The sequence below is a fragment of the Cyprinodon tularosa genome, unplaced genomic scaffold (assembly GCF_016077235.1).
Source record: "Cyprinodon tularosa strain WSP-4 unplaced genomic scaffold, ASM1607723v1 ctg561, whole genome shotgun sequence".
NCBI classification, from domain to species: Eukaryota; Metazoa; Chordata; class Actinopteri; order Cyprinodontiformes; family Cyprinodontidae; genus Cyprinodon; species Cyprinodon tularosa.
In genome coordinates, this window is record NW_024039298.1 from 503091 (window position 1) to 517238 (window position 14148).

The following is a 14148-nucleotide window of genomic DNA, read 5'->3' on the forward strand; positions in this document are numbered from 1 at the left end:
AAACCACCACATCAATCTATACCTCATAGGTCATATCAGAACCAGAGAGGAATTAAAACAAACCCAGAGCTCACCAGAATGGCCTTCAGCCAGGAACAAAACATGCAGCTCAAAATCTCTGCACCCTCTCTCTGGCATGCTGCGTACTTACACCATCTCTCTCATGTCCTGATCCATGGTTCCGATCCAGTCCAGTTACTAACCAAGTCAGTCCAGTCAGTTCGAACCTATTCAAATCCTTCTATCAAAAAATTTATAACTATCTGAACCCCTCTCTCTCTCTTGCTGTAGTCACTCTCAGCCAAGTTGTCCATTTCACATGCCAGAACTTCTGCAGCTGTTGGGAAAATAAGGGTTAATGCACATCTTAAACAAAACACAATGAAGGATGAGACTTTTGTCAGCCTGTCCTGGAAGAAAAAATGTTAACATTTAAGGATTGTTACAAACACAGCCTGAAAAAGAAAAAAGGAACATGTTTAAGCAAAACGATCTCCTGATCCTCCTTAAATGTGCCTCTGAATAATCATGCCTGCTTACTGACAGCCGCACTGTCACTCTCTACAAGCAGGGAAAAAGTAAATGACCCCTCTGGTTTGTTACCAGGAAAAAGCAATCAAAAAGTACATCAATTAGTCAATAGTTAATCACTTCATTCACAGAAATTTGTAAAGTTAGCAGAATTTAACAAGTCATGCAAAGAAGGTAAGGCCCAGATGAACAGTGAAAAGTGTTAGTGTTAGTAATGATTAGAGATGCAAATTAATCAGTTCGTGCCTAGGCAGTTTCCAAACGGCATTACACACAGATAAAAATAATTATAGATAAAAACTGAAGGCTGAAAAAACCCAGGGTCAGGTCACACCGAAATTGTTCTTAACTCTTCAGCCTTGTTTATAAAAGTTGACCCCGCTAATCTGCTGAGCTCCTGCGGGTATCTTGGCCATATGCTGTGTCCACTTCCAGCTCGAAGTGTGATTTATCCTGTCCCTAATCAATCTCTAATGAAATCCGAATGAGAGAAAAATGAAACTAATCAATCTCTAATGCAATTCTAATGATTGAAAATGAAACTACCTTTAAATTAAAATCATGTAATGCCCCTGTCTGAGATTTTAGTTTCCCAAAAAGTAAAAACACCCATTCTGCTTCTGTCTGGATATTTACTTATATATTTAATTATTTTTCTAATCTACTGTATAATCTATTAATCTACAGTATATCAGCTGCACTCCACACCCAAAAATTACCTCACACCTTACAACAGCAACCTGCTCTGGTCTTGTCACGGCCTCTCATAGGTGGAGCCCCTGAGCAACATGTTTGATACGATTACCCTTCTGTTATGCCCCCAGTGCTCCTTCTTACGGAGCCCCCTAGGGGACATGGGGAATTTTTTTTCTTTTGCGTTCCCTCGCAATACTTTTGCGTTCCCTCGCAATACTTTTGCGTTACCTCGCAATACTTTTGCGTTCCCTCGCAAAAACTTTTGCGTTCCCTCGCAAAACGTTTTGCGTTACCTCGCAATAGGGCTTGGTCGTCGTGACCATGTTGACGGCGCACTTTACGGCTTCCTTAGACTATTGCCTGTGTTCTCCCTCTCAGCCGTGTTTTATTTCGTTTAATTTCACCGTAACTTGATTTCAACCATGGTAAACCGTTGCTGTATTGTGGGCTGTAACAGCGCATCACATGATCGCCGAGGGAAAAACCTACAAAATGGGATAACTTTCCACCGCTGTTCTGCCTGGAGGCGCAAACACGGAGACCAAGTTTCACAGATAACAAAGAGTCGTCGGCTAGCTTGGATCGCGGCTGTAAGACGACAGAACAGAACTTTCCACAGTATCCTGATGTCAATGCGAGTGTGTTCCCTGCATTTTCATTCTGGTAAGTTAAAGATGCACGGTTTTATTTTATAGCCTACAGTGTTTCCTTCCTTCATCCGTGGCACCACATACATGCATGAACGCGCGCCCAGAGACTGTTGATATAGCATTTTCATCCTCGTTGGTTGATATAGCATTTTATCCTCTTTGGTAGAACACACTGCCAGTTCCTACAAGGACAGGGACATCCCTCTCCATTTTCAAAAAAAACCCTGAGGTTGACAGCTGTCATAGCACCACTTATAAATTTTGCTGATCCTAGCGCTTACCAGCTGTCTTGTAATGTAATGTAATCATATAATACAATTTAATAATGTGTATATTGAGGATCATTGATAACATTATGGTTCTATATGTGTTCAACACTGCTGCTGTGGATAATAATTTTAAATTGTGTCACCAGGAAAACCAGCAAATGAAATGTACACCTCGCATCCGGATTGGGCACCATCACTACACTTGGGCCACACTGAGATAAAGGCCACACAGACTGCACGCTATGAGAGACAGGAAAAGAGAAAACGGCAAAGGACTGACAGTACACCTGCGAGGATGAGACAGCTATTGATGACCTTGTTCCACCCGGTAAGCCTTACAGAGCCAGAAGATTCAACACCGTATGTTGCTTTTGTGGCTTTTTCAGCTGCATGATGCACATTTAGCTAAAAGATGTCCTTATTTTATCCATAGTGGAGACACCAGCACCAGCTGAGGATGGAGCTGAGCAGACACCGCCGGCGTGCTGAAATCAACCGGCTGCTGGAGGAGAACAGGACCCTGAAACGTGAGCTTGGCCAGAGAAAAATGGATGAAGATTTCCTGAAGGAAGACACCGTCAAAGTGAAATACTACACTGGACTTCCACACCTTAAAGTCAACCACTTTATTCTGGTGTTTATGAATTACTGTATTAAAGAAAAGATTGATGCTCAATATGGAATTGACAATTTCTTTGTATCAACAATACACTCTAAGCAAACATTTAACAAGTGGGTTGTTTTTTAGCCATAGGTGTGTTTTGCATCCATACCCAAAAGCAAGAGGTCTCAAACGATCAGATCCTTTTCAGTGTTTATTTGCAAGTAGTGAAACTTGAGAACACAGTGCAGCGCAGAACAGAGCAGTGCAGTTTGAATGCTTGTAGGTAAATGGTTACAAATAAAAAATGGACGCGATGAAAATGCAGTGCAATTACTTACAATAACATAGTATGTATTTATACAAAATGTTCAATCCTATTAATAAGTCGGTCTTAATGAAACATCAATGGAGAAATGGAAAGTGGAGATATTGCAAATTATTATTATACAAATTGTAGTTATAGTAAACATTAACAGTTAAACACTGTTAGTGCAAATTCTTATATAAGTATTTATAATAATATGCATTACTTAAATTGTATAAATAAAGGCTGCGATGCAATATGTCATGATATACAATAATATAATCTATAATTGTATAATATAACAACGTGCAATAATATGCAAATATAACAATACAATGTAATAATACAAAATACTATGCTTTTTATAAAAAATGTCTATGTATAACAAAAATTCCAAAGTAATAAAAAATACGTATTTATGAAACATCAATTACAAACATAAAAATTGGAGGTAGATCAAATTAAGTAATAACAGATATCAATAACATTTGAAGTAGTGCAAATTATTACCGGTACTATAGTACACATTAAAAAACAATGTTAGTGCAATGTCTTATATAATTACTTTTAACAACATGCATTTCTTAAATTGTATAAATAAAGGCTGCGATGCAATATGTCATGATATACAATAATATAATCTATAATTGTATTGTAATATAACGACGTGCAATAATATGCAGCTGCAATGTCTTTCACTGTCTCACAGTGCTGGAGAAGGACAGCTGGTGGAGCATTTTCAAACTTTGGGTCGCGCAGACGGTCTTGCAGGGGTTTTGGGATCACAGCTGGCTGGACAGGAGCAGCATAGTTGTGAAAGTAGGGCTTCACTGTGGACATACAAACTGACCTATGGTTCTGAAGAACAGGGAACATTGACGATAAGTCGTCCAATGTGGCTTGGGCAGTGCGTCTGCTGGCCCGTGTCCGTAGGCCAGGCATGGGAATGTTGTCATCGATGACTCTGTCCAGAGCAATCCTCTGCACTTTGGATGAAGTGAAGTCCATCTTGTGGGCGACTTCACCGCTGACTTTGTTGATACCTGCTGGTATTTTCCAATAAGCTGGCACATCTGTCACAGTCTTTTTCCCACGGATGCGGACTGCTGCCTCAATCTTAAACAGCAGAGCCCCAACATGTGTACATGCCTCTGCAATTCCAGCCATGCATGTACAGTGTGCACAGCAAACCTGCCCATCGTCAGCAATGATGACCCATGGCTTCAGGGGAGTCTCATTAATGCGCTGAGAGTGCAAGACCTGAGGAGAAAAAAAATAGACATAAATTATGCAGGTAAGGACACCATTATATTTCATTCTATGCTGGAAAGCAAACGTTAACCTCAACCCCTCATGCATGTGTATACATATCATATAAATCACAGTTATACAACAGTAAAGTATAACAACCACGCTGTTATATTGTTATATCACTTAAAAGAAAAAGAAATGAAATGAGCACAGGACATTTAAACCTGCATAATACCTCTGACTGAATGATTTAAGCTCAAAGTTACCCGTTACAGTGTTTTATGAGGTCAGATTTAATAACCCGCAGTCAATACTGCACTCATTTTTCTAAATAGTTCACTTTGAAAGACTCTGATTCAAACTAGGAGTTAACTTGAATGGCCACAGCACTGCACTATTGTTTATTTTTTTATATTTTGCGGATCTTTGACTATTTAATCTATTCCTTAAAATTTTATTAATAACAATGTTCAATAAATGATTTTCAACAAAATACAGATGTAACACCTATCCAGTTTCTGAATGATGGTAAAAAAATCTTGTTTCTACCAGCAGCTGGGGGAGACTAGATTAGAAGATGGTTCAGAAAACCTGTTAGGACACATTTTTTTTCTAACACTAAGTATCAAACAAATGCTGATTTCTATTTCAGCAAATTATTCTTAAATTTTTTTTTAATATTTTGAATAATGTTTTGATGAAGATTTGAGATTCCTTTCACTGAATGAATGGTCACAAAGCTAGTGTTAAGCTTGAAGTCTCTGGCCAAGCTCACGTTTCAGGGTCCTGTTCTCCTCCAGCAGCCGGTTGATTTCAGCACGCCGGCGCTGACAGAAGTCACATTCTGTCAGCGGTGTCTGCTCAGCTCCATCCTCAGCTGGTGCTGGTGTCTCCACTATGGATAAAATAAGGACATCTTTTAGCTAAATGTGCATCATGCAGCTGAAAAAGCCACAAAAGCAACATACGGTGTTGAATCTTCTGGCTCTGTAAGGCTTACCGGGTGGAACAAGGTCATCAATAGCTGTCTCATCCTCGCAGGTGTACTGTCAGTCCTTTGCTGTTTTCTCTTTTCCTGTCTCTCATAGCGTGCAGTCTGTGTGGCCTTTATCTCAGTGTGGCCCAAGTGTAGTGATGGTGCCCAATCCGGATGCGAGGTGTACATTTCATTTGCTGGTTTTCCTGGTGACACAATTTAAAATTATTATCCACAGCAGCAGTGTTGAACACATATAGAACCATAATGTTATCAATGATCCTCAATATACACATTATTAAATTGTATTATATGATTACATTACATTACAAGACGGCTGGTAAGCGCTAGGATCAGCAAAATTTATAAGTGGTGCTATGACAGCTGTCAACCTCAGGGTTTTTTTTGAAAATGGAGAGGGATGTCCCTGTCCTTGTAGGAACTGGCAGTGTGTTCTACCAAAGAGGATAAAATGCTATATCAACCAACGAGGATGAAAATGCTATATCAACAGTCTCTGGGCGCGCGTTCATGCTTGTATGTGGTGCCACGGATGAAGGAAGGAAACACTGTAGGCTATAAAATAAAACCGTGCATCTTTAACTTACCAGAATGAAAATGCAGGGAACACACTCGCATTGACATCAGGATACTGTGGAAAGTTCTGTTCTGTCGTCTTATAGCCGCGATCCAAGCTAGCCGACGACTCTTTGTTATCTGTGAAACTTGGTCTCCGTGTTTGCGCCTCCAGGCAGAACAGCGGTGGAAAGTTATCCCATTTTGTAGGTTTTTCCCTCGGCGATCATGTGATGCGCTGTTACAGCCCACAATACAGCAACGGTTTACCATGGTTGAAATCAAGTTACGGTGAAATTAAACGAAATAAAACACGGCTGAGAGGGAGAACACAGGCAATAGTCTAAGGAAGCCGTAAAGTGCGCCGTCAACATGGTCACGACGACCAAGCCCTATTGCGAGGTAACGCAAAAGGTTTTGCGAGGGAACGCAAAAGTTTTTGCGAGGGAACGCAAAAGTATTGCGAGGTAACGCAAAAGTATTGCGAGGGAACGCAAAAGTATTGCGAGGGAACGCAAAAGTATTGCGAGGGAACGCAAAAGAAAAAAAATTCCCCATGTCCCCTAGGGGGCTCCGTACCTTCTCAATCCTGTAAAAATGCAAATCATGTTAATGTCACATCAAAAAATATTCTTAATCATTCCCAACTTCACCACACACATTCTACCTCACATGCATTCCACATTTAGGACAGACAGACAGACATTGGCCACATAAAGTTTGTTTAATCCATCAGTATCAATTTAGATTTATCTTCTTAGAGGATTTTTTCCCAATTTAAACAAAAATCATAATCTTTTCACCAGTCCGGTCTTAAGACCTCTGCACCAGTGCTTTTCAGCCTCATTTTAGGATCCTTGTTAAACTATATGTGCACATTTATGGAAACCTAAGATTTGTTTGCTCACGTTAGACACCAAAATAAGTTTTCACACCCAATGATTTTTAATTCTAAGCGTCCCCCAAAAATGACATGTGTGAATTTTCAAATATGAGAACACCTCTAAGGGGTTCTGAAAAAGTGGTATGTTTTGTTTTTCTCCTGAAAATCCCATTACCTGTGTAGTTTTTTGGCAGGTGGGCACATAAAGATTCATGGGGCTGTATCTGGCCCCCGTATTAACCATAAAAGGACAGTTGCTGCCCTCAATCAAAATATCTATCACTGCTGCTGGAAATTTCTCAAAAACTACCTCCATAACTAAACAAATAGTGGGATCCCGGCCTCCCTAGTATTGCTGCATTTACTTCCTTTCTCTAATTCTTACTGAACCCGCACTTCGATCTTCTTTGCCTATTTCTCCCCTTCTCTATCCAACTCACCCTCCATTTCATCTACTGCTGTCTGCTTCTCTTTTATCCACTGAACTCAACCGTCCTAATTTATCTATTTGATGTAACCCACTCTATTCTGAACAGTTGACTGATTAAAGATCCATTTAATCCACCTTAGAGTATCCTCAGTGATCAGTGTCTAATTTATATTCACTTTGCTACAGTTTGACAAACTCAGCTTGTGTGGTCTAACATTTTCAAATATAAGCTCCTGAATCAGTCACTCTAAATGCAGATTCCAATACCATTCTAGTGTAGTAATTGGTAGATGTCTTTAAGGTAAACACTGCTTCTAGACTCCTGGGCCCTGCCTCTGCTGTGATCGGCCCTGTGTGCACTCAGTCTCTCTGTGTCTTCTTTTCCTTTTCTCTCCTGCCTCTAAGTGAAGGGCTGCTCTGTGTGATCCACCTTCTGGAGCTCAATGTTGGGCGGGGGTTTACAGCACTGAAAATGTACTAATTGATCTTCTTACCTTTAAAATGTTCATTTCAAGACATCGTAAATTGTAAATATATCAACCTCTTATATATTAAGCTTTCCTTTCCATTTGTATCATATCTTCCTCATTGCTATCCGTATGTGGCTTCCTCTGCTCATCTCTCCCTCTTAGACTGTCAGCTGCCCCTAGACTGTGCCCTTCATGTTCTGTGCCCATGCTATCAATTGTTGACATTCGCTGAAATGCTTTATTTACCGCCTCCTCTGTAGGCCTTATTTCACAATTTATCTGACCTTCACGCAACTCCATAACAGGCATCCTCTGAAGTGTCGAGTGCCTGCTCACCTTCCTGAGCCCCGTTTTGCTCCACCTGTTCCTGTTCAGGGTCCTTGTCAGAAAAATAGTTACTAAAATTGAACTGGGTTTGTCTAATCAAATCCAAAAGTTTTGTTTCTTCCTTCTGGTGTTTGTCTCGTCCGAACACACCAGCACCAGCCATTTGTTCACGAGCTTGTGACAATCTATTTTTTAGTGTATCCAAATAAAAACCACGTTGAGAAGTGTTTGGAGGGGGCCCCTCTAATTCCCCAAACACTCCATCTTCTCTCATTTTTTCAACCCATTCATCAAATTTTCTAATGTGGTGTTCTGCATCCTTCAATGGATAACTCGCCATGATCATATTTCTCCCTTTATCCAGACTCACTTTTAACAAGGTGTTTCTGGATTCAATTTCTAGTCCACATGCATCCATCTTTCACACCTTCCGTTCACACAGTGTATAAAATCAGACCTCGACGTCTTACGTGAGATCCCTCTGGGCTTTAAACCTTTTCCCTACAACCTTCAGTGAGCCGCTCTTCTGCTAAGGAAGCGCGTCCGTCAACAACTGTGTCCATCAAGGAAGTGTGTCCGTCAAAAAATGCGTCCGTCAGTGAAAAGGAAAAAGAAAGGAAATTTAGAGAAAAGAAAAGATTTAGATATAGTTCCGCCTAGTTCACTCCACCAACTTTGAGGATAAGACAAACAAGTTACCTAATCCGGGCATCAGTCTCTTCTAGTTTTATGAGGAATAGCATTTTATCGTCTCTCTCTTTTCCTTTTATAAGAGAAGAGAAGGAGAGAGAAAAACACCTCAAAGGTCCGTTTCAACCTGACCCGCTCGCTTATTTCCAGTCTCGGTTTTTCGTAAATGTCCTTATGGGAGGTATACTGGCAAACTCTAGCCGGCTATGTGACTGGTTTCTGTCTGTGCGTCTGTTTTCAGAAGTGCATCTTTCGTGTCTGCAGGCAGACCGGGAATAAAATCACCGTCCCTTTCTGCATGCAGAAACCGTTGGGCTTTCCAACCAACTTATCCTAGTGAATAGTATAGTTCTTGAAGACGTTTGCGCAGTCGCCTTCAGTCGGACTTTCAACCGCTACCCACAGCAGAACGCACGACTTTCTTTCTCTCTCTCTCTCCTTTTTTTCTTTTTTTTTTTTTTTTTTTATGTGTACACGTTCGCAATGTAAAGAAAAATAAAAACCAACAAATACAACAAAACAAAAACCGCAAAAACAAAAACTAAAATCACTCTGAGCAATTTCTCTGTCCTCTTTTGCATAAAAAGCTTCAGCTCACTTCAGAAAATCCAACACAGCCAAAGTGTTTTAACAGTAAAAACACTGGAGATATTTTGTAATAAGGAATCTCCTCACCTTATCAGTTGTTTCGGCCGCAGGCTGTGGAGCTTTTTCCGTCGGTGGCTCTGTTGTCCTGCTTCCAGGTCACGGGCGGAAACACCAATTTGTTAAAGTGGGAAGGATTTGTCCCCTTCAAAGTAAAGGCTGTAACGCCCCGGGGCCTCCTCACACGGTTCTTTTCCTGGGAGCAAGTTATTTACTACTCTTAACTCAAACTCGTTAAAACCATATAAAAAAGGACTATAAAAACAGGAGTAAAAAAGTAACAGAGTTTATTCTAGATCAGGTCGTTACAGGACAGAGAAAAATGCTTAGAGCTATACACAGCTGTGGTCTCAAAAATCACGTCCGCAAGCGTCCGGCAAAGTTTGAGCCCCGATGAAGGTCATCCCCTTCTTCTTATACCTTGTGAGTCTATGTGTTGCATCATGTGGATGCTTAGCTGTCCGTATCAGAAACTGACACGCCATCCATGTCTTGAACTCCATGCAGGTTGCCTCTCTGTCTCAGGGTTACAGATACAGCAGCTCTCCTATCAGACCGGCTCCAAGATGTGCCCATATTCTGTGTACTCTTAGAGACACGAAGGCTGTCTTGATTAGATGACCTCCGTACACACCACGACATCCACAATGTGAAGGAAGGCCTTCTGCTCTGTCTAATCTGACTAACAAACTAACAGTGCACATGATGTATAAATAATAAAACCTAACAGTATTTTAAAAAGTGTATGATTAAGTCCTGTATGACCAAATCTTAACCTTGTTATCACTCTTTCATCCTTTCTATTTCTTCTTCCATTTCTTCTTTCTCCTACCATCTTCTGAATTTTATAAAACCATCTTCCTGTTTTATCTTCATCCCACCTTTTTTGCCAAATTTCCATAAGTTTCTCTTTAATAATACTCTTTCCTTCTGATTTACTTATTTTAACTATAAAACTAATAGAATGTTTAATTGCCCTTTTTGCCATTTTATCTGCCCTCTCGTTTCCTTCCACCCCAATATGTGCTGGAACCCACACAAATGTAACTATCAGCCCCATGTTTCGTATTCTGAACAGTGTATGATTTATTTCTAATAAAATGTCCATCCTACTATCTGTATTACTTGTCTGTCATGTAAATCAATGAGAGCTGTTCCACATCCTCCGCTCGTCACCGCCCACGTACGTCTTCTCCGTCCTTCACCGTCAAAATACGGAGCTGAGCTATTTTTTGCTCCCCTCCGGTCCGTCCAGATCAAGACCCGCTATTGCAATCGCACCAAACAGAAAAAAGAATGTAGAGAAGACCCGGTTTGTCAAATTAAATTATAGTAAAAACAGATCGGTATCTAGAAATTAGAGCATAGTTTGTATATATTCCCAAAAACTAAAACAATAAATTTAGATTTTATTTCCTGGCAAAACATTCAATTCGGTTTATCCATTAAAGAAAAAAAAATTTGGAATTTTTAATCAATATTCTAATAATTGTAACAAAGTATTATATCCATAAATGTCGCTATGCAAAATGCTCCCTCTCAATCTCTGCTCTCAAAAATGAACTTTCCCTTTTCAAAAGATGTCTGAGAAAGATGCAGAATTTAAATGCAATTAAATTGTTTGAGTTAATTGAAGAATTTCAGTTGGTAGTCCCCACTGATTAATTTACTTTAACTACTATTATTATTTTATTTATTTTTATTTATTTTATTTTATTTTATACTTTGTTCCAGCCTGTGCATTTAATTTTATTTTTCAAAAGCAGGAGTTGTGATATTTCTTATTGTATTGAAATATTTGTTATTGACTTGTTATTTGAGATTTTTATTGTTTTCTTATATATTCAATAACAAAAAAAAAAAAAAGTGGAAATCTAAAAAAAAAAATTAACCATTACAGCCAACTGATTCTGATTAAAACTAATTTTTGAAGTAAATTATTTTGTGTATTTTTTTTACATAACATTTGCATACACAGTAATCTAGCGTACTTTAATTAAATAAATCAATTCAAGCTAAAATGTAAGAGTCTATAATTAGGCTATACTGAGCCTGATCTATTTCTACCATCTATTTGGGGGATATTTATTGCCACACTTTGGGCCACTTAAAACCAATTTAGCATGCTGACCTATGTCCTTATGACCACAGTGTACCAATCTTCTGATGGCTACTTCCAACAGGATAATGCGCCATGTTATAAAGTGAATCATCTCAGAATCATTTCTTGAAACTTTTCCACTTAAGTAATTGTGAATTGAGCATATTGACAGACAACATTTTATTTTTTTATCTTAAATGCAAATTTAAAAAAAAATAATTACTGCTCTAAGGGCCGGATTTATCAAGATCCAATTTTGCGTGCAGTAATTTGCGCTCGCAAAGTGGAATTTTGCGCGAGGGGCTGAACCATGGTTTGCGGGTGATTTAACAAGAGCGATTGCGTAACTGGTGGAAGGTGCAAAACTGTTGGAGACGCCCTATTTAAATGATGGTTTTGCGCGTTTTGTGGTTTGCGGCAAAGTAGTTTGTAGTCTGTACAAACTAGTGCATTAAGAAATTTAAATCTTACAGTGACCCCCAACAAAAAAAAATAAATAAGTATATATATATATATATATATATATATATATATATATATATATATATATATATATATATATATATATATATATATATATATATATATATATATATATATATATATATATATATATATATATATATTTATTTATTTATTTATAAATTGGCAACCTTTATTCCCTAAGGTGGTATGTGCTGCAGTAAAAAAAAACAAACAAAAAAAAAACAGGTGTTTTGTATTGGCCTGTGACTGTGGATGAGATCCCCGCAGCATTTGGCACGTTGCTCCACAGGCGCAGGGGGAGAACCCCGACCCCGTCGGACAGCACTTCTGAAAAAACGAGATTGGGAGATCCCAGCTCTCGCTGCAACCGTACGCTGGAATGACCCAGATGCAAAAAAGTGCAATGTTGCAAGGAGTTTTGTGATATCTGTTATTGCGTGGGTCCTCCTTGTGGCTGGCTCCAAATCCATTCGGAGTTCCCCCAACAGCTCCAAAATGGCAATGCTAGATAAACGATATGTTTTGATGATCGTTTCCTCGTTCATTCCAAAAATATTCACACGGAGTGAAAAAATGCGTTCTCTGCGTCTCCTTGCTTCATTTCCATGTCTCCTTCTTGCGACAATAACCGCTGCCATGTGTGCGCAATTACGCATACAGACCATTTGCACCTTCTTTTGAAACGTGTTAAATATAGAGTCAGATACCGTTAGCAAAATTGCGTTCAAGTTTGATAAATCACTTTGCGAGTGCTAAATTAATATATTTACATGTTCTCCTCCCACAAGACGCACTTTAGCGTGTAAACGCCCCATATTGCATATTCATTGCAGAAAAAGTACTAAATGGATCACAGGCGCTATTTAGCACGTTTTAAAGATCAAATGCTTTTAGCACGCTGTTGATAGATCAGTTTGTACATTTTTTAGCGTGCGCAGTGAAATAGCTCACGTTTTAATACACGCAAACCTTTGATAAATCCGGCCCTAAATGTATTGCTCTGTCAGCTAAAGATCTGTTTTGGTCTCTATACTTTAATTAAATAAATCAATTCAAGCTAAAATGTAAGAGGCTATACCTGATCTCTTTGTATCAGAGATTTTCTTACCCAGGGTTGCAGGGGGGGGTAAACCCCCCCCCCCCCCCCCCTGCAACCCTGCATTTGCATTTGTATAGCTCACAGCATGTTCATTTACATGTTAAAGCCTCCCCTAGAATTCCATGGGGGGGAGGCATGGGGGGAACACTGCCTAAAAAATTCCACGTCAATTTCTGACAATTTACGGGACTTTTCGTCGAAGCCTGCAATTGGCCGTAAACTGCCGCTAACCTGAAGTTCCACGACAATCTACAGTGCCGTATATTGACGAAAATCCCACTTTTCATGCAGTGTATATAGTAAATTAAATCATTACTGTTAAATTGTATGTATTGTCCAATTGTTTATTTGAATTCTTATTCCGGATTAGTTGGAGACATACACTAGGCTATATCAGCCCCACCAAAAATATTTTTCACCAGCCGCCACTGTCGCACCCGTAGCTGTTTCAGAACCTGACTGAACAAATGTTATGAAAAATTAGTGCCTTGGTCAGACTGTATTACTTTAGGGATTCCAAACACCGAAAAGAACTGAGTGAGCGCACGTACAACTGACCTGGCTGTTATTGTACGTAACGGATAAGCTGCTGGATAACGTGTACTCTGGACCATCACAGTGAGCAGATATGATGACCCAGCCTTCGAGCGGGGGTAACGGGCCCACGCAGTCGATTATCAAATGCTCAAATGGCTCAGATGCGGCAATAATTGGGCTCAGAGGGAACGGTTTCAAAACCTGATTGGGCTTGGAAATGACCTGGCAGACATGACACACCTTAACATAAGATGAAACGTCCTTCTTCAGACACTGCCAGAAAAAATGTCTCAGAACTCGGTCATACGTCTTACGTACACCAGATTGGCCAGACTCGTCATGAGCAACTTTTAACACTGCGGAGCGAAGTTTTTTTTTTTTTTTTTTTTTTTTTTTTTTTTTTTACAGTGTCCTGTTGGCAAGGTGGCAATAAGAATAATTGTCTTGATGCAAAAGGAGCCCAACAGATTTTACTTTCACAAGTGTGCGGTATCGCAATTGCCATACCGCTCCACTTGTTTCATGTATATAAATTGCTTTATTATAATTATGCAGGGAGTTTTACAGTGCATATGGACACTCAATGTAAGTAGAGCCCGAAAAACAGAAAGAAGAGAAGAAAA

The 14148-nt window shown here is 39.4% G+C and overlaps 3 long non-coding RNA genes across 3 annotated transcripts; all 3 read right to left on the reverse strand.

Moving 5' to 3' along the window:
• Window positions 1-305: 305 nt before the first annotated feature.
• LOC119796943 lies at window positions 306-7890 on the reverse strand. The gene is made up of 2 exons (XR_005282534.1): window positions 6437-7890; window positions 306-1360 (listed from the first exon to the last, which is right to left on the reverse strand). It is a non-coding gene; the product is annotated as an uncharacterized LOC119796943 (long non-coding RNA).
• Window positions 3636-5954, reverse strand: LOC119796942. Its single transcript, XR_005282533.1, has 4 exons — window positions 5890-5954; window positions 5306-5487; window positions 5081-5200; window positions 3636-4314 (listed from the first exon to the last, which is right to left on the reverse strand). It is a non-coding gene; the product is annotated as an uncharacterized LOC119796942 (long non-coding RNA).
• Window positions 7891-8133: 243 nt separating the features above from the next.
• Window positions 8134-9561, reverse strand: LOC119796940. Its single transcript, XR_005282531.1, has 2 exons — window positions 9333-9561; window positions 8134-8520 (listed from the first exon to the last, which is right to left on the reverse strand). It is a non-coding gene; the product is annotated as an uncharacterized LOC119796940 (long non-coding RNA).
• Window positions 9562-14148: the final 4587 nt, after the last annotated feature.